Source organism: Lycorma delicatula, chromosome 10, assembly GCF_047948215.1.
Source record: "Lycorma delicatula isolate Av1 chromosome 10, ASM4794821v1, whole genome shotgun sequence".
In the NCBI taxonomy this organism is placed as follows: Eukaryota; Metazoa; Arthropoda; class Insecta; order Hemiptera; family Fulgoridae; genus Lycorma; species Lycorma delicatula.
This window is the reverse complement of record NC_134464.1, coordinates 101728336-101750398: the sequence shown is the minus strand read 5'-3', so window position 1 is coordinate 101750398 and position 22063 is coordinate 101728336. Positions and strand designations below refer to the sequence as shown.

The window sequence follows — 22063 nt, the reverse complement described above, 5'->3', positions numbered from 1 at the left end:
TTCAAATATTGTTATTTTTAATTGTTAACAAATGTCCTAAGAAAAATATGATCTTAATTGGGTAAAATCTCGAGATATTGATGGTGGCCTCTTTCTACATCCTCACCCCGTGGATATTTTAGGTTGAAAATATATTTTCATCAATGCCCCATGTACAGAAGTAATTTGAGCAAGTTTGATTAAAATCGGACCAATAGTTCTGGAGATATAAGGTAATTTAGAGGCCAACACCGAACGCGCACACATTAAAATCCGGAAAATTTCCATCCGGTTTGTTGATTTCCTTAGGTGTCAAAACGCCAAGATCTGGTGAAAAAAAAAACCGCATATGCCCAAATTGGACCGATTAAAATACTTTCTCTTCTAAGAGCTGTAGCGCTATCTAGACGGGAAAGTAAAAATAATAAATTAGTTTTGTATAATATAGCAGACCATCTAATAGACAATAAAACTTCTAATTCTGATAGTAATTAAATTGAAAAAATCTTTTCTCACGAGGACCTATTAAAAAAAATTCCAGTAGAAATGAAAAACGCTCCTCTTTTAATTAATAAATTTTTCTGAGATATTTATTTAGCTTGAAAAATTTGTTTGTTGTATTATAAAAACATTATTTCTTTTATATATTCACAACTCATTTCATTTACAGCAGATCACGTTTTCGATTATTGTGAAATCAGTTCGTACCTGGTGGTGCTCGCAAAATCTAATTTTAGCTTTCTAACAAGCCACATTTCAAGTTACAACATGAAAACGTACCCAAAAACCCATTTTATTGCCTCTAACTCCGGTTCCTGAGAACCATTTCGCTTGAAAATCAATAGGAATATATTCTCAATGATTTGTATCACCTCACCAAGTTCCATCAAAATCGGTTAAAATTTGTGTCCGGTAGAGCGGATAAAAAAATCTTATACATGTATACGTATGTATATAAACATTGCAGAATCGTGTTCAGAAGATTCCAAATCGAAAATAAAAATTGGTTCCCATTTCCCTGACAACCCCTTAGAAAATCTGACCGGTCTCAGTAGCGATTCTACAATTTTTTTTTTAAACCCGCTAAAAATCTTAACTTTCTTCACAGTGGGGTTTATAAAACTGGATTCGGGATTCGATTTTACATTGTTAAAAAATCATCAGGAGAAAAGAAAAATTAATAAAAGTAAAAATAAATATAAAAATTCATATGTAGAAAACCGAAAACATTATTCAAATTGTAATTTAAAAAAAATTGATTCCAGAATATTTTGATGTGCAGATGCACATATCAAATGTAATAATATTTTGCACGGATACGTGTACAATGAATGGGTTTCCGGACGAAAAAGATTTTTTTTTAATAAAAATACGGTAGTATAATTTTTTTATATAATTAAATTTATTTTCAATTATTGTCACCTACTGTATGAAATGAATTTACAATTTTTTCAACCATTCGTCGCTTCTGTGTCTCCTTCAAAGCAAAGTGTTTTGATCTGTTGGTCTCTCTCTCTCTCTCTCTCTCTGTGTGTATCTAATGTTACGTGTTAATCAGTTTTTTTTTAGTTTCTCTTACATAAGAATTACATATTCGTTACTGTTCGTACGTGTATGTATATATATATATATATATATATATATATATATATATATATATATATATATATATATATATGTGTATATATATATATATATATGAGAGAGATAAAAACAAAAAATAAAAGGCAGCGGTAGTACAGTTCTTAATTTAATTTTTATAAATATAAAAAAAAAAATGCGTTGTTTAGAGAATAAATCTGTGTTGTATTGGTGGAAACAGTTTAAAAAAAAATATCTCTCTAGTTAATGTTCAAGGACAAAAATGAGTACGTGCCGTAAGAAATAAGACACACACACACACACACATATACACACACACACACACACACACACACACACACACACACACACACACATACCCACATACAACAGTTGACAATAAACAACATAATGAAATGGTGAGAGGGTAAAATAAATCGAATAAGTGGGGGTAGGAAGACACTAGACTAAATTAGACAAGTTGATCTTTTTAACTGTTTTGCGGTAGCAGTTGTTCAGCAATGCGATGAAGAAATAAATCAACCCTTGTATATTATTTTAAAAGTAGCTTACTCACACATGCACGAGCACACGCATGCGTATAAATTATTTTTTACATTAGAAATAATTAATGCATTTTCTAAACTCAAATATTTTTTTGTTTTATTGTACGAAAAATAGTGTTTTTTACTAAAGTACTTATATTTCAAATTAATGTAAACGTGTAATTAAATAAAAAAACATTTTTCACCTTAATATTTGCTATTTTGGTGTAATTTAATCAAGAGCAATTCAGAAATCAAGGCGTACATACGATATTGTATTCAATAAATCTCGGTTTTTGCTAAATTATTAAATATTCATAATAATGATGGGTAAAATTCAACATCTATCTACAATATGGTAAGTGTTAATTAAACTGTTTACTTTTTTTGACTTATCTAACTGAAAATTATTTTAAACATACATAATCTACATTCCTAATAGTTTTTTCTTTTTTTAAGTAATGATATAGTCATTATCGCACCAATGGTGTTCGTGGCGGAGTGGTAACGTCTCAGCCTTTCACCCACAAGATCCCAGGATCGAATCTCGTTCAGTTTTAGTATTTATTCCATACAATATAAATTACCATCTCATATTTCCACGCACAACCTTCTAACATGGTGAATGATTAATTCACCATGTTAGAATGATTAATCTTAAAAATAAATTTAAAGTTGTATATTTTTATAAGAACTTTCAAAATCTTTGTTAGATTATTAGAATGGCTGAGTGTTGTTTAAATTATAAGATACTAAAGCTGTAATATGCAAATAATCCACATTAAAAAATACACAGTTATAAATTAAAATTTTAAATAATATTAAAAAATAAAATAATAATCTTCAATTCTGTCTTACCTATAAACTATACCATTACTAAAAGATTATCAGTAAACAAAGTTTTAAAAAAATCAGAAAAAATCTAGCGCGAGTTTAACTCTTTTGCTTTTTGCAGGGATAATCAGCTGATTACCAAAATTAAGCCAATTGAATTATAAGAATCTCTTTAATGTAAATCTTTTAATAAAATGTAGAATAATTTATTATAAGAATTCAATTAAAAAAAAAAAATATGTCTAAAATAAATTATAACCAGATTCATTTTATATTTACCAATTTTCATTGCTATTAATTGAACAAATAATACGTTTTTCTATTTTAGACAACATAAAATATTCTCTTTATTACAAAATCCTTATTCTTACTTTTCCTAATTGAAAAAATAGATAGCCTACCGATGTACAAAACGAAAGTTCAGTTCTGTAAAAGATTACTATCTATAAGAATGTTGTATGATGTAAAAATGTAATGATGTCATAAAATAGTAATGATGACGTAATGTTGTTTTTATTAAATAATATTTTAATTCAGGTAAAAATAAAATAAAATCATTTTGAGATTAGATCCTTCATTGACCAATCAGAGACATTGAGAAACAATAAAGATGTTAGTCAGTTTTTTAACATTGTACCAATTAAGAGACATCTCTCAGTCTAGTTGTAATCGCCTACTTGTGTCCGTGTTATTTGTGTGGTAACTTTTGAGAATTTTCTAGAAATGAAAAGCACACAATTTAGGACATTATTTTAAAGTGAGAAAAATTTTATTGTATACAACATAGATTTTTTTTTAATATATCGGTTTTAATTTAAACTTATTTTTTAATTTACAGTTTAATGAAAATTCTAAATTAAGATTTCAAGATGGTTTTTTAAAAACACGTTGGTAGAATTTGTATGATGTACATTTTTATATGAAATCTCGTTTCTTTTTTAATTTAAAATCTTTTTAATAGCTTGTTAAATAATAATCAAACGGTTTACTTTTGTAAATTTGTTTTATAAAAAAAAGATGATGTAATTTTTTTGTTGTGGATACATCAATATGGCGAATTTTTTCCAAATTAATTGCTGATCAATTTTAGGTATGGCTAAAACTAATTTTACTTAGGAAAAAGTATGAAATATCTTAATATTTTCAATAATTTCATAGGAATTATCTAAGTTTTCTATTACACCTGAATACATTACTTGTATAAATAGTAAATGTACTGAATAAACATTTTTCTTATGTTTGATTACCTTTAATGGTCTACTGAAAAGAAGAACAAATACTTCAGTGTACTGAATATCTTGCAGTTACTGTTTGAAGTATTGAATACTTTAATTATTACTGATGTAACAATAAATATTTCAACATTTTCTATTATTTTTTAGAAACTGTGTTACAAGAAATATTTGTATTTTAATTCCATTTGAATTAGGAAAGGATGTGTATGTGTGCAGATCTATATTATACTTAAAGAACATCTATTCTTATTTAATTAGTATGATATATTTACATTGTATTTTACTTGTATTTCTGGAAACTTCTAAATTTCCTGGCCATGCAGTAAAAATTTAGTGTGCTAGTAACTGATCATGAGCAGCAAACCAGTAGTGTTGCCTAATGTAGTCCTTGAGAACCTGGTGTCTTGTTCATTAAATTAATGGATTACTTGGACTTAAAGCTACATAAAATTACTTAACTATAGTTGAAGTTATAATTATTTTTTTTAAATTTTGTATAATTTGTCATTTTATCTTTGTTTTCAGATTATAATAATTGTGTTACCTCCCAACTAATCAGAATTTTTTTTTCACCACAAAATCATTGAACCAAATCTTAGTGGACATCAACACATTTTCAGTTCTATGTTGTTCAATTTCTTTCTTCTGAAATTCTCTAGAAAATTCTAGAAATAAAAGCGAATTATCACTTGTACTAATATTTTTCAATATTGTAGATATATTCATTTATTTTTCAAGAGTTTATTAATATTTATTTCTTATTATTATAAGAAATTATCTTTATTTTAATTAAAATAATTTAGATTATTTTTGTTTCCTGTATTTTTAAATTTTTCCTGGATGTTAATCGCATTTATTTCTGGGTCTCTCAATTGTAACTTGATAAGAAATATTTTGTAAAGCTGTTTTATTGCATAATCAACCGATCCTGATTTAGATATTTTGCCTAAATTTATTTTATTTCCTTCGGTTCACTAATAAATATCAACAGAATATAATAGGCAAATATTCAAATCCAAATAAAACTAATTCTAATCCATTTTCAATATTTTAGTTTGATCTATTATCATCTTTAGTGAATTACTCAATCGCCCACAAATTTCTGAATGCTGTAATACATTAAAAAAAAGTTTAACAATATTTTTTAATTATTTTCAAGCAAGTGCAGATTTTTATTTATTTCTGATTATACAGGTTGAAAGAAAAAATAAAAACAAATTATTTTTTTAATTGCTCATTTTTCTTCTGTTTTTTTTTCTAAATGAATTTTTGTCTATGCTTTAATATATTTTTTACATAATTCTTAACTTTGATAGATAAAGGTTTTTGGTGGTTAAGTATTGATGTTCTATACCTCCCTTATCGCTAGGATTCATATCATATAGCTAGTTAATTATTTTAAATAAAGTTTTAATTGAAACCATTTATAATCTTTCACTCTACTTTTTATTTTCCATTACAATTATTTTATTGAATTTATTTCATTATGTACACAGCCATTTGTAAAAATCTCTTTAAACTTCATATAGGAAGAAACATACAGCTCCAGTTTATTTTCATTGCTTTAAGCAAGTAGTCAAATAACCATATTTTCATAATATCATTAAATTTTTTATTGTCAACATAAATACATTCTACATACTTTAATTTCTAAGTTCTATTAATGATAATGATATTATCAAACAGCATGATAAAATGTGAAAATTCTTCAAAATTATTAGCAGTTAAAAACTCTTTTTGAAAATATTGAAACGTTTTTAGTTTTCTTAATGAACTGTAAATAATAGGATTTTTCAAAAATATTAATAAGTATTATTTTCCTAACCTTTTAATTAAATATCTAACTTTAATCTCTTTGGAGACATAAAAGTTTTTACTTTATATTTCATGTATATATTGTGTTTAAATACTTTTGTTTGCTCATGTAATTTTAATAATATACATAGAATAATTATATAGCTTGCAATGCATGTACTTTTTATGTAGTTTAACTGCTTTATCATAAAAAATTGTTTTATTAATATTAACAGAACAGTATTAGTTCTGTTAACTTAATTTAACATACTAACTCCAATTAACCTACTTAATAGTTCACTCATGAAATTCATAAGTATTTTATGTATATCATTCATTGTGCTGTATTAAAAGTTAAATATTTATATTTAAGTGTAATATAAATGGATTATCCAATAATAGCTTAAAAATGTGTCTTCAAAGAAGTTAAATTAAAATATGATTGATTTTAAGGAAAAGCTTAATAATAATTTAGTATTAAATGTTTATAAACTAATAAACAGGTTGTTTATACAATTTCACCGGTTTTCTTTAAGTTTATTATTTTTATTGCAATTTTATTTAAATAAAGAGAATTTTGTGATTTGTTAATTCATAATATTGGCTTTTTCAGTCATATTTGCTCTATTTATGAACAACAGACTCTCGTATTATTTTTATTTATGGATTAACTTTTAGTTTTATAATTATATTAAGTAATTTAGATAATTGCTTGATTAAAGAATTACATTTATTAACGGTGTTTTCTACAAATTAAATCCAATGTCTTTTTGATTATCTACTTATAAACAAATTTAAGGATATAACATTTCATCAGATTTTTTAGCTTCCATTTAAAAAGTGCTTCTGTCTTATCCTAAATATTTTTAAAACACATGGCATTAAGTAAATCTATTTTTGACACCATCAAATGTAAATCTAAACTATATTTGAAAGTATACTGGTCTCCTGTCTAGAAACATCAAGGAAATATACAATATATCGGTCAGGAATCATTTTAGTTGTAAGGCACTTTACTATTTATTACTTTTGATAACTTTTACAGGAATATTAAAACTAAAAATACACTACATTAAACCTTTTGTATGTACAATCTGCAGGTAAAACCCCAATCCTCTGTTCTAATCTTCTAGATCAGATGCCCTCTCTTGCTTGCTGGGTATCTGTGCAATTATTAGTTTATTTATGCATTTATTAGTTTATAAATGTAGATGCTTTATAAATCACTTTTCTAACTCATGTAAAACTAAAATCGAGCTCCTTCTCATCTATTATATGATGTTAGAATTTGTCATTTAATCGGAAGCTGTCACCTGCTATTAATCATTCTGCACCTATACGTATACATATAATATATATAATTGTATATGTTCACATATACAATTTCTTTGTAATTATATTTCATATATTTGTTGAAAAAAGTACCTCTCCATGTTTAATTGAATTAAAATAAGATTTAAATTTTTTTCTATAATTGTACAGATAGAGGTAACATCAATATTATGTTTAATATTTGCGTTATTTAATACTGCATTTTCACTTAGATTGTCATCAATTGCCATTTGATTCTATTTGCTATTCATCAATAGCAATAGTTTTATTCATGATTTACAAAATTTTCAGTTAGAAATTTAAAATCATTTTCATCAAAGATACTTTTCTTTATGTTTGTTTCAGCAATATAATTTATAAAGCTCTTTTTTTAATTCCTGACTGGATTGGCATATTATGTTGTGAAAATGCATTCTTAAGAGAATCATAAAAGAGGTAATAAGAGGCTTGAATAGTAATGCATATCGCTGATAATTATATAACTAATAATCTTAAATTTAATATTCTAACAGATTATCATTTTAGCAGCTAACAGCTGGATAGTTTATACTGAAAACCACAACAGTAACCAGTTTTACTTTGAATATTAACTTATATAAAATCCTTAAAACTGTTTATTAATGTGTTCTGTGAATGAACATAGTAACCACTAAGCTTGCCTTACTTTAACCTTTAATTCCTTAGTACGTTTTATAATTTCTATCAAGATATACAAAAACAACGTTATTGATTTGCTACTTATAACGGAAAAGAAAGAAACGTTAACCAGTTAATGGGAAAATCAGAATATCTTTCATCTGCTGACCATTATGTTTTTCTTGATTGACTTAAATTTCAATGTTAACATTCTTTTTTTTAAGTTTAGAATTAATATTTATAATTTTAGTTGAGATGATTTATCAAATGAAATGATAGCTTTTATTTTGTCTTCAGTCATTTGACGTTTGCTGCAGCTCTCCAAGATTCCCTATCTAGTGCTAGTCGTTTCATTTCGGTATACCCCCTACAGCCTACACCCCTAATAATTTGTTTTACATATTCCAAAAATTGCCTGTCTGCACAATTTTTTCCTTCTACCTGTCCCTCCAATATTAAAGTAATTATTCCAGGATGCCTTAATATATGGCCTATAAGTTTGTCTCTTCTTTTAACTATATTTTCCCAAATGCTTCTTTCTTCATCAATTTACCACAACACCCTTCATTTATCACTTCATCCACCAATCTAATTTTTAACATTTTCCTACAGCACCACATTTCAAAAGGGTTTAATTTTTCTTCTCTGGTACTCTGATTGTCCAAGTTTCACTTCCATATGACGCTACGCTCCAAACATATACTTTCAAAAATGTTCTCCTGTTTAACTTAATTTTTGATGTAAACAAATTATATTTCTGACTGAAGGCTTGTTTTGCCTGTGCTATTTGGCATTTTATATCGCTCCTGCTTTGCCCATCATTAGTAATTCTACATCCCAAATAACATAATTTTTCCACCTCCGTAATCTTTTCTCTTCCTATTTTCATATTCAGTGGTCCATCTACATTATTTCTACTACATTACATTACTTTTGTTTTGTTCTTGTTTATTTTCATGCAGTAGTTCTTGCATAGGACTTCATCCATGCCATTCATTGTTTGTTCTAAATGTTTTTTACTCTCAGCTAGAATTACTATAACATCAGCCAATCATAGCATCTTTATCTTTTCACCTTGTATTGTTACTCCAGATCTAAACTGTTCTTTAACACGATTAACTGGTAGTTCTATGTAAAGACTAAAAAGTAACGGGGATAGGGAACCATGTTTGTTGGACTCCCTTTTTATTACGGCTCCTTTCTTATGTTCTTTGATGATTATTCTTGCAATTTGGTTCCTCTAAATGTTAGCAATAATTGTTCTTCTGTTTTTATACTTGAACCCTACATTTTTTAAAATCCTGAACATTTTATTACAGTCTACATTATTAAATGCCTTTTCTAAGTCTATAAATGTCAAGTATGTTTGTTTGTTTGTTTTTCTTTAATCTTCCTTCTACTATTAATCTGAGCCCTAAAATTGCTTCCTTGTCCTTATTCTTTTCCTGAAACGCCTAACACTTCTTCCACTCTCTTAATTTTTCTGTATAAAATTCTAGTTAAGATTTTTGATGCATGAATAGTTACGCTAACTGTTCTCTATTTTTCACATTTATCTGCTCCAGCTTTCTTTGGTATCATGACAATAACACTTTTTTTAAAGTCTGACAGAACTTCCCCTTTTTCATAAATATTACACACCAGTTTGTAATCTACCTATCGCTTCATCACATGCACTGCGCAGTAATTCTGCAGGTATTCCGTCTATTCCAGAAGCCTTTCTGCCATTCAAATCTTTTAATGTTCTCTTAAATTCAGATCTCAGTATTGTTTCTCCCCTTTCATCCTCTATAACTTTAACTTTCTCTATAACAATTTTCTAATTAATTTCCTCTGTATAACTCTTCAATATATTCCACTCATCTGCCAACCTTTCCTTTTATATTAAAAATCGAGGTACCATCTTTGTTTAACACATTATTAGATTTTAATTTATGTACCCCAAAATTTTCCTTAACTTTCCTGTATGCTCCGTCTATTTTACCAATGTTCATTTCTCTTTCCACTTCTGAACACTTTTCTTTAATCCACTCTTCTTTCACCAGTTAACACTTCCTGTTTATAGCATTTCTATAGTTGCCGATAGTTCCTTTTACTTTCTTCATCACTTGCATTCTTATATTTTCTACGTTCATCCATCAGCTGCAATATATCGTCTGAAACCCAAGGTTTTCTACCAGTTCTCTTTATTCCGCCTAAGTTTGGTTCTGCTGATTTAAGAATTTCCTTGTTAACATTCTCCCATTCTTCTTCTACATTTTCTACCTTATCTTTTTTACTCAGACATCTTGCGATGTCCTCCTCAAAAATCTTCTTACCTCCTCTTCCTCAAGCTTCTCTAAATTCCACCAATTCACTTTTCACCTTTTCTTCAAGTTTTTAAACCCCAATTTACATTTCATTATCACTAAATTATCGTCACTATCAATGTATGCTCCAGGGTAAGATTTGCAGTCGAAGAGTTTATTTCTAAATCTTTGCTTAACTTATCTATCTGATACCTTGCAGTGTCACCTGGCTTTTTCCATGTTCATATTTTTTATGATTTTTAAACTGTGTGTTGGCAATTACTAAATTATACTTAGTGCAAAACTCCATAAATAGGTCCCCTCTTTCATTCCTTTTGCCCAGCCCATATTCATCCACAATATTTCCTTCCATGCCTTTTTCAATGCTTGCATTCCAATCTCCAACTATTATTAAATTTTCATCCCCTTTTATGTGTTTAATTGCTTCGTTAATTTCTTTGTATACATACTCTACTTCATCATCATCATCATCATCATGGGCACTTGTAGGCATATAGATATTAACAACAGTTATCGGCTTAGGTTTTGATTTTATCCTTATTACAGAAATTCTATCGCTATCCATTTTTAAGTACTTTACTCTCATCCCTATATCTTCTCATTCATTATGAAACCAACTCCTGCTTGCCCACTATTTGAAGCTGAGTTAATTATTCTAAATCATCTGACCAAAAGTAGTTTTCCTCATCCTACCAAACCTTGCTAATTCCTACTACATCCACGTTTAATCTATTCACTTCCCTCTTTAAATTTTCTAACCAACCACCTTTTTTAAACCAAATGGGGGACTAGTTTTTCTCTGAAATATTTTACCAAGGAAGGCGCCTCCATCTTTGTTACATGAAAATGCAGAGTTACATTTTTTGGAAAAAAAGCAGCTGCAGTTTTCCATTGCTTTCAGCTGCGCAGTACTCAGAAGACTGAGTGATATTGATATGGCCATTTAAGTCTTCCTGACTTATGCCCTTAACAACTACTGAAAGAGCTGCTGCCCTCATTCAGGAATCATTCCTTAGTCTGGTTTTCAACAGATACCTCTCCGATATGGTTGCACTTTCGATCCAGCTACTCTGTATCACTGAACATTTAAGCCCCTTCACCATCGGCAAGGTCTCATGATTCATAGCGGTAAAAAATGATATAAATAAGTGATAATAACACCAATACAAATAAATAGCATTCAGAAGTCGTTTCAGAAATGTATAAGAGGGATTGTATTGATAGTATTGTAGTATAAGGGTTATAAATGTATGTACATATTTAGTTAACAACATAGATAACTAGTACAAGATCACAACATGAAAAATAACTACGTTAAAAAATTATAATTTACTTAATACATATTAATATTTACTTTACTACATACTTTACTAATACTTTAATACATACTTTACTTTAATACAATATTTACTTTGCACCAGACATGGCATTTCCACGAATAAATAACATAAGATTTTGATTATTACCACCATCAATTACACTTTTAATTGCAAGATCAATCGTGGGCTCAGGTTCAGGAACAGGATGAACTGTTTACCCTCCTCTCTCAGCCCAAATTGCACATTCAGGACCTTCAGTAGACTTAACTATTTTTTCTCTTCACATTGCAGGATTAAGATCAATTATAGGAGCAATTAATTTTATTTCAACAACAATAAATATATGACCAAAAGGAATTACTATAGAAAAAATACCCCTTTTCTGTTGATCAGTCCTAATTACAGCAGTTCTACTACTAGTATCATTACCAGTACTAGCTGGAACAATCACAATACTATTAACAGACCGAAACTTTAATACCTCATTTTTCGACCCCACAGGAGGTGGAGACCCAATCCTATATCAACACTTATTCTGATTCTTTGTACATCCAGAAGTGTATATTTTAATCCTTCCAGGATTCGGATTAATCTCCCACATTATTACTAACGAAAGAGAAAAAATAATAACATTCGGTCATCTAGGAATAATTTATGCAATACTAGCAATTGGTATTTTAGGATTTATTGTATGAGCACACCACATATTTACTGTAGGTATAGATATTGACACACGAGCATACTTCACCTCCGCAACCATAATTATTGCAGTACCAACAGGAATTAAAATCTTCAGATGAATGGCCACAATACAAGGAATAACAAAAAAAAAATCACCCCAAATGATTTGATCTATAGGATTTGTATTTCTATTCACTATTGGAGGATTAACAGGAGTAATTCTAGCTAACTCTTCAATTGACGTAATTTTACACGATACATACTATGTTGTAGCCCACTTTCATTATGTACTATCAATAGGAGCAGTATTCGCCATTATAGCAAGAATCATTCACTGATTCCCACTAATAACAGGTATAAGAATAAATAAAAAATGATTAAAAATTCAATTTTCAACTATATTTTTTGGAGTAAACTTAACATTCTTCCCACAACACTTTTTAGGTCTAGCAGGGATACCACGACGATATTCAGATTATCCAGATAACTACATGACATGAAACATAATTTCATCCATAGGATCATTAATTTCAATAATCAGAATTATAATATTCATATTCATTATATGAGAAGCTATAGCATTCAAACGAATTACAATTTTTAAAAACAATAAATCATCCTCAATTGAATGATTTTCAATTACACCACCCCCCCGAACACTCATTTAATGAATTACCACTAGTATCTAAGCCATTCTAAGAGTGGCAGAAAATTGCCATGAACTTAAAATTCATTAATAAATTAAAAAGTAATTTCCTTAGAAATATCATCATGAATAAAATTTAACATAATAAATAGAGCCAGACCAATTATAGAACAACTATTAAATTTCCATGATCACACCATAATAATTCTATTATCAATTACAGTAACAGTAACAATTATAATAGCAACAATAACAAAAAATAAATTATCAAATAACATATTAACAGAAAATCAAATAATAGAAACAATCTGAACAATGCCAGCAATCATTTTAATTTTTATCGCTATCCCATCAATTAAAACCTTATATCTAATAGAAGAAGTAATTAAACCATCAATTACTATTAAAACAATTGGACATCAATGATACTGATCATATGAATACTCAGACTCCAAGAAAATAGAATTTGAATCATATATAAAACCACAAAATGACTTATCATCATTTCGACTAATTGAAGTAGATAACCGAATAATTATCCCATTCTCAACACAAATCCGAATAATCGTATCATCATCTGACGTAATCCACTCTTGAACAATTCCATCAATAGGAGTAAAAATAGACGCAATCCCAGGGCGACTTAATCAAATTAGCCTAATAACAAAAAACCCAGGAGTATTTTTCGGTCAATGTTCAGAAATCTGCGGAATAAACCACAGATTCATACCAATCACTATAGAAAGAATTAATATAAAATCATTCATTAAATGAATAAAAACATAAAATTAATAAACATTAAGTGACTGAAAGAAAGTAATGGTCTCTTAAACCAAAATATAGTAAACATCGAATACTCTTAATGAAAGAAGCTAGTTTAAAAAAAACATTTAACTGTCAAATAAAAAATACATTTTATGTGCATCTTGATTCCACAAATATCTCCTATTTTATGAAACATAATAATAACAACAGCTACAATCATAATAAACATAACAAAATTATTCTTTATAACTAATCTAAAACCAAATAAAAAAAAGAAAAATATAAAAAAAAGAAAAATAAATATTAACTGAAAATGATAACTAGATTATTCTCAACATTTGACCCAACAACTAAACTTTTACAAAGAAACTGAATAATTATAATAATAACAACAATAATTTTACCAAAATGATACTGAACCAAAAAATCTCGAATAAATATAATAATAAAAATAATAGAAAAAAAACTAATAAATGAATTTAAATTAATAACCCACCAAAAAGAAATCCTAATCATAGTAATATCAATCTTTACATTTATCATAATCAGAAATATAATAGGATTAATTCCTTATGTATTCACATCTACAAGCCATTTAGTAGTGTCAATATCAATTGCACTACCAAGCTGAATCATAATTACAACATATAGATGAAAAAACTTTACTAATGAAATATTCAAACATATACTACCAAAAGGAACACCTTCAGCAATTTCACCAATAATAATCCTAATCGAAACCACAGGAAACCTCATTCGACCAATCTCTTTAGCAGTTCGATTAACAGCAAATATTATTGCAGGTCACCTACTAATAACCCTATTAGGGAACATATCATCTATTAAAATCCTAATATTCATTATACCAATTCAAATAACATTAACAGCATTCGAAACAGCAATTTCAATAATTCAAGCATACGTATTTGCCACACTTGTAACTCTTTATTCTAGAGAAGTACCTTATGAAAAAAAATCATCCATTTCACATAGTAACAAAAAGACCGTGACCAATTATGCTATCAATAAATGTAATAACAATATTAACAGGAACTGTAAAATGAACCCAAACAAAAGAATTTAACTTAATAATATTAGGATTAACCTTATCAACAATATCAATAATATTATGATGACGAGACATCACACGAGAAGCAACATTCCAAGGAAATCATACAAATAAAGTAAAATCACTAATAAAAATAGGAATAATTATATTCATTATCTCAGAAATAATATTCTTTGTATCATTTTTCTGAATATTCTTTCACTCAAGACTAGCACCATCAATTGAAATTGGAATAAACTGACCACCAAAATCAATTAAACCATTTAATCCATTAGAAGTTCCACTACTAAATACAACTATCTTAATCTCATCAGGAATTACAGTAACATGAGCACATCATAGAATCTTGCTAAATAAACTATCAATATCAAATAAATCATTAATATTAACCATTCTTCTAGGATTATACTTTACATTTCTACAAAAATGAGAATATCAACAATCAACCTTCACGATAGCAGACTCAATTCATGGATCATCATTCTTCCTAACTACAGGATTTCATGGTATTCACGTAATTGTAGGAACGACATTTATTTTAATCTCAATGGTACGATGTATAAAAATACATTTTTCAGCTAGACATCACTTAGGATTAGAAGCAGCAATCTGATACTGACATTTTGTAGACATAATCTGATTATTCCTATATCTTTCAATTTACTGATGAGGAAAATAGTAATAATCTTTTTAGTACAAAAAGTATAATTAGCCTCCAACTAATAGATTAAAAAAAATTAAAAAGATAATCAAAATTACAATAACAATAATTTCACTAAGATCAATCATTATAATAATAATAATATTCACAATATTAATCTCCAAAAAAAATAAAATAAGACGAGAAAAAAACTCACCATTCGAATGCGGATTTTCAAAAATATCATCAACACGAAAATCATTTTCTACTCACTTCTTTTTAATTGCAACAATCTTCTTAATCTTCGATATTGAAATCTCAATAATCATACCAATATTTTCAACAAAAATAATAATTATAGAAGAATGACTGATTTCATCAACAATTACAATCTTGATCTTAATTATAGGACTAATACATGAATGAAAAATAGGAATACTAGAATGAAGAAATTAAGGAGAATAGTTAAATATAACATTTACTTTGCAAATAAAAATTATTGAATAATCAATTTCTCTTAGAGTAAAGAAGTACAATTACAATTAATTTCGACTTAATTTTAAGGATAATCCTCATACTCAATTTAATTGAAGCTAAAAAGAAGCTATTTACTGTTAATGAAAAAATTGATTATATCCAGTTAAAAGAATAAAAAGTAAAGGAGCCGCTAACTACCTTTCAAGTGAAATCACTTTATTCTTATTTATATAGTTTAAAAAAAACAATACACTTTCAATGTATAAATAAATAAATTTTATAAATGTTCAGAGAAAAATTTCATAATAACAATTTCAATGTTAGGCTTTTAGTTAAGCTATCCGAACAAAAAAAAAAAAAAAATAAAAAAAAAAATAAAACTTAAGAATATTTAAAGTAAACCTATCAAAAAAAAAACCTAACCATCGCAAAAATCCAATTAAACCACCTGAAACAAAATATTCTAATCAACCCACATCAACTAATCTATAACTAAAATAACAAAAATTAAAAAACCGATTCAAAAAAAAACCTGAAGAATAAAATCTTAAAAACCATATAGAACTAAAAAAATAAAAATAAATTAAACCAAAATAAAAGTATAAAAAACTTAAAACATCAAAAAACAAAAAAAAAAAAAACAAATAAAAATAAAGGAATCAACTTAAAATCAAAAGATAAAATAAAAAAAAAATCATCCTCAAATAACCAAAATCTAAAAGAACCAACAAATAAACAAGAAAAATATAAAAAAAGAAGAGAAATATTTATATAAAAACTATAACAAAAATTAATGTAAGGAAAAAAAAAGAATTGGAAGAAAATAAATAATAAATTAAATGTAAACTGTAAATAAAAGTAACACCAACAAAAAAAAAAAAAAAAAAAAAAAAAAATTCTAGTCAAATAAAAAAAAAAACTCTAAAATAAAATCCTTCGAATAAAATCCAGAAAAAAAGGGAAATCCACATAAACAAATTAAAGAAACAAAAAATGCTGAACTCACATAAGGACATTGCTTCACCAACCCACCCATAAATCTAATATCTTGACTACCTAAAAAACAATGAATAAAAATTCCAGAACACAAAAAAAGTAATGACTTAAATAAGACATGAATCAACAAATGAATAAAACAAAGAGTCAAAGAACCTAGAGTAAAAAACATAAATCCTAATTGTCTAAGAGTAGAAAAGGCAATAATCTTTTTCAAATCATTTTCTAAACAAGCAGCAAACCCAGATAAAACTATTGTAACCAAAGAAATAACTATTAAAAAATAAGTATCACAAAATAAAATAAAATAATTAAAACGAATAATTGAATAAACACCTGAAGTTACTAAAGTAGAAGAATGAACTAAAGAAGAAACAGGAGTAGGAGCTGCTATAGCTGAAGGTAACCAAACACAAAAGGGAAACTGAGCACTTTTAGTAAAAGAAGCAAATAAAACTAAATAAACTAAAATAATAAAATCATTATTAAAAAAATCAATATAAAAAATATAATGGAAAGAACCAAAATTAATAAATAAACCTAAACACAAAATTAAAAATACATCACCAACACGATTCATTAATAAAGTAATAAGACCAGAATACAAAGAAACTCTATTTTGATAATAAATGACTAAACAATAAGACACCAATCCTAAACCATCTCAACCTAACAATAAACAAATAAAATCAGGTATTAAAATAAAAAAAAACATACTTAAAATAAATAAAAAAACCAAATAATAAAACCGAACTAAATTTAAATCACCCCTTATATAACCGAGACTATAGAATAAAACACAACCTCTAATTAAAAATACAAAAGATATAAAAAAACAAGAAATTTAATCAAAAAAAAAAATTAAACTTATAGAAAAGGAATTAAAAAAAAAATAATCACTCAAAAAAAAAAAAACAAGATCATACTCAAACAAAAAAAAAGAAAAAAAAAAGAAAAAAAAAAAGATTGTAGCAGAAAAACATAGCCTATCCTCAAAAAGATCTTTGACATCACAAATCAAAATTTTAAATTAAAATAAATAAGCAAAATAAAAAAAAAAAAATAAGTCAAACATTATATAAAAAATAGGAAAACAATGAAGAAGAAGAATATAAAATTCACGAACACAACAAGAATTAATTAAAATTAAATCACTAGAATATAAACCATGCTGAGTTAAAGAAAAAATTATAACTCTATAACAAGCAGAAAAAAATAAGATAAACATCAAAAAAATAACTGAAAAAAATCTTCATCTTAAAATAGAAATAATTAAACAAACAAATCTCAGAAAATAAATTTAATCTAGGAGGACAAGATATATTTATAACACAAAACAAAAATCAAAAGAAACTAAGTGAAGGTAGATAGTTAAGTAATCCCCTAACAATAAAAAATCTTCGACTTCCTAACCGATCGTAAATAATACCAATTAAAAAAAAAAGACCAGATGAAACAAAGGCATGAGCAACCATAAAAGATAATGAACCAATAAATCCAAGACCAGATATAGTAAATAATCCACAAATAACTAAATTTATGTGACAAGTACCTTTAAATCTCTTTGAATTATACAAAACATTCTAACTAAAAAACAGCCAAATAAACAAATTCTAATAAAAAAATAACCATAATTAAATAAAAAATAATAAATATAACCTAAACAACGAATGAATCCATAACCCCCCAGCTTTAATATTACACCAGCTAAAATTATAGAACCTGAGGTAGGTGCCTCAACATGAGCCCTAGGCAACCATAAATGAAACCCAAATAAAGGAAACTTAATCAAAAAATAAAATAAAATAATAAACATCAAATAATTATTCAATAAAAAATCAAAAAACAAATAATTAAAATAACCATAAAAACTATTTAAATAAAAAATTCTAAACAAAAAGGGGAAAGAACCAAAAAGAGTATAAAAAATTAAAAAAAATCCTGCACTTAAACGCTCAGGCTGATATCCTCATCCAAAAATTAACAAAAATAAAGGAATCAATCTACACAAGAAAAAAAAAAAAAAAAAAAAATCAATAACAATAAAATCCAAAAATAAAAAAAATAATAAAAAATGGAAACAAAAAATATAAATCTTTGACAACAAATCAAAATAATAATGTAAATAAACAGATAGCAAAACAACAATAAAAATTCAAATACTTAAACAACAAAAAGTATATGAAACCCTATCAATTATAAAAAAATAAGAAATAGAAACAAAAAAATAAAAAAACAAACCCACTAAATATACAAATCAATTATTTAAAACACAAAAAAGGATTAAAGAAAACAAAAAAAATAAATAAATTTTAACATAAGGTTAATCTATCTAGATAATCTCTTCTAGAATTACGAATTAAAAAAACCAATAAAGAAAGTCCTAAAACACCATCACAAACCCCAAACACCAAATAAATAACTAAAAAATAATAATCAAAATCAAAATAACCTATAAACCCAAAAATAAAAAAAAAAGAATAAAGTAATAAATATTCAAGTCCCAAAAGACAAAAGAAAGTGCCTACGAACAAATAAAAAAATAATTAATCTAAAAAAATAACCATCATAAAAAAATAAATAATCATCATAAGTAAAGTTTAGGATAGTTTAAAAAAAACAATGATCTTGTAAATCATAATTTAAAATAATTTATCTAAACAAAATCAGTAAAGAAAAAATCATCTTTAGTATCCAAAACTAATATTTTATATTAAAATACTTACTGAATTTTCACAAAATATTTAATTTTATCAAATATAATTATATCTCCAAACTTAAACACCCTATTTCACTAGGATCAATACTAATTTTTCAAACAGCCCTAATGTGCAGAAATAATTCAATAATAATTAAATCATCATGATATCTTTACATTATATTCTTAACAACAGTAGGAGGACTAATAATTATATTCATATATATATCAAGAATTGCATCAAACGAAAAATTCAAACCAAGAACAAAATTTTTTTTAATCTGAATATTAACTATATTAATTTCCATTATAATAAGAAATTTAGATCCAACAACAGAAATAATTACTAAATTTAATGAAATAAAAGAAGTAACAACCGAATTAACTGAAGAAAAATCAACAAGAAAATTTTTTAGAATATATAAAATAAATATTACACTTACAATAATATTAATTCTAATTATTACAATAATTTCTGTAAACAACATCGTAAGAACATTCGAAGGACCACTTAAAAACTTATGTTTAAATCAATACGTAAATTAAGACCAATTAATTCCTTTTTAATTGATTTACCAAGACCATCAAATATTTCATTATGATGAAACTTTGGATCACTTCTAGGAATATGCTTAATAATTCAAATTATTTCAGCATTATTTCTAGCAATACATTATTCACCAAGAATTGATAAAGCTTTTAAAAGAATTGTACATATTACCCGAGAGGTAAATTACGGATGAATAATTCGAAACATTCATGCAAATGGTGCATCATTATTCTTCATTTTAATTTTTATACACACAGGACAAGGAATATATTATGGATCATTTAAATTAAAGAAAACATGAATATCAGGATCATTAATCCTTTTAACATTAATAGCAACAGAATTTATAGGATATGTATTACCATGAGGTCAAATATCCTTCTGAGGAGCAACAGTAATCACAAACTTAATTTCAGCAATTCCCTACATAGGAGAAATAGTAGTTCAATGAGTATGGGGAGGATTTGCTGTAGACAATCCCACACTAAATCGATTCTTGACATTTCACTTCATTTTACCATTCATTTTATCAACAATAGTAATATTGCACCTAATATTCCTACATGAATCCGGATCATCAAACCCACTAGGTATAAAAAACAATATTGATAAAATTCCATTCCACCCCTACTTTACAACAAAAGATATCTTAGGAATAGTAATAACAATTATAATTTTCACAATAATAATTAATTTAAATCCATTCCTCACCATAGATCCAGAAAATTTTACACCAGCAAATCCACTAAGAACACCTCCACACATTCAACCCGAATGATACTTCCTATTTGCATATGCAATCCTACGATCTATCCCTAGAGTAGTAGCACTAATAATATAGAGTAGTAGCACTATTATTAGTAGTAGCACTAATAATATCAATTATAATTATTATATCAATACCATTCTCAATAAAAATAAAATTTCAAACAAGATCATTCTACCCAATAAATAAAATAATATTCTGAACCATAGTAAATACATTTATTTTACTCACATGAATCGGAGCACGACCAGTAGAAGAGCCATATATTATTACAGGACAAATCCTAACCACAATTTACTTCTCATTTTTTATTACTTATCCCATGTCTGCAAGGATATGAGATAAATTATAAGCTATAAGTTAATAAGCTCAAAGCAATATAACTTGAAATTATAGGAAAGTATAAAATACCATTAACTTTTTTATCACCTTAAAATAATGAAAAACAAAAAAAATCCTAAAAAAAATAAAAATCAAAATATAATTTAAAGTAACAGGTAAATAACTCCTTCAACACATATATATTAATTTATCATAACGATAACGAGGAAAAGAACCACGAACCCACACAAAAAAATAAATAAGAAAAACAACCCAAATAAAAAAAAAAAAATTTATACAATCACCCCCCATAAAAACTAACAAGTAAAAAATCTCATAAACATTATATTTCTATATTCAGATAAAAAAAATAAAGAAAATCTAAATGATCTATACTCAACATTAAATCCAGAAACCAACTCAGACTCACCCTCAGAAAAATCAAATGGAGAACGATTAGTCTCAGCCAAAATACAAGAAAGAAAAATTATAAATAAAGGAAAAGAAAAAAAAATAAATCAAACATCCAACTGAAAATAACAAAAATAATTCAAATTAAAAGACTCGCAATATAAAATGAAACAAAAAATAACTAAAAAAAAAACAACTTCATAAGAAATTCTTTGAGAAATTCTACGTATACAACCCAGTAAAGAATAAACAGAATTAGATGACCAACCAGCAATTATAATAAAATAAACCCCCAAACCAGAACAAAAAAAAAAAAAAGACAGTAAGAAAATCCAACAAAATTAAAACTAAAAGGAAATATTAACCAAAAGATTAAAGAAACAGAAAGACCCAGAACAGGCACAAAAAAATAAATTAAATAATTTCCAAAAACAAGAAAATAAAATTCCCTTCTAAATAACTTTAAAGCATCTCTAAAA

General features: G+C 26.5%; 1 long non-coding RNA gene and 4 pseudogenes across 3 annotated transcripts in view; 4 read left to right on the top strand and 1 right to left on the bottom strand.

Annotated features, from left to right (window-relative positions):
* The window catches only part of LOC142331393 (uncharacterized), a 112497-nt gene that overhangs the window by 78725 nt on the left and 11709 nt on the right, over positions 1–22063 (bottom strand). The window lies entirely within an intron of this gene.
* LOC142331622 (cytochrome c oxidase subunit 1-like) lies at positions 10853–12877 on the top strand (annotated as a pseudogene).
* On the top strand, positions 13039–13839 carry LOC142331621 (cytochrome c oxidase subunit 2-like; annotated as a pseudogene).
* On the top strand, positions 14622–15392 carry LOC142331768 (cytochrome c oxidase subunit 3-like; annotated as a pseudogene).
* LOC142331789 (cytochrome b-like) lies at positions 20058–21104 on the top strand (annotated as a pseudogene).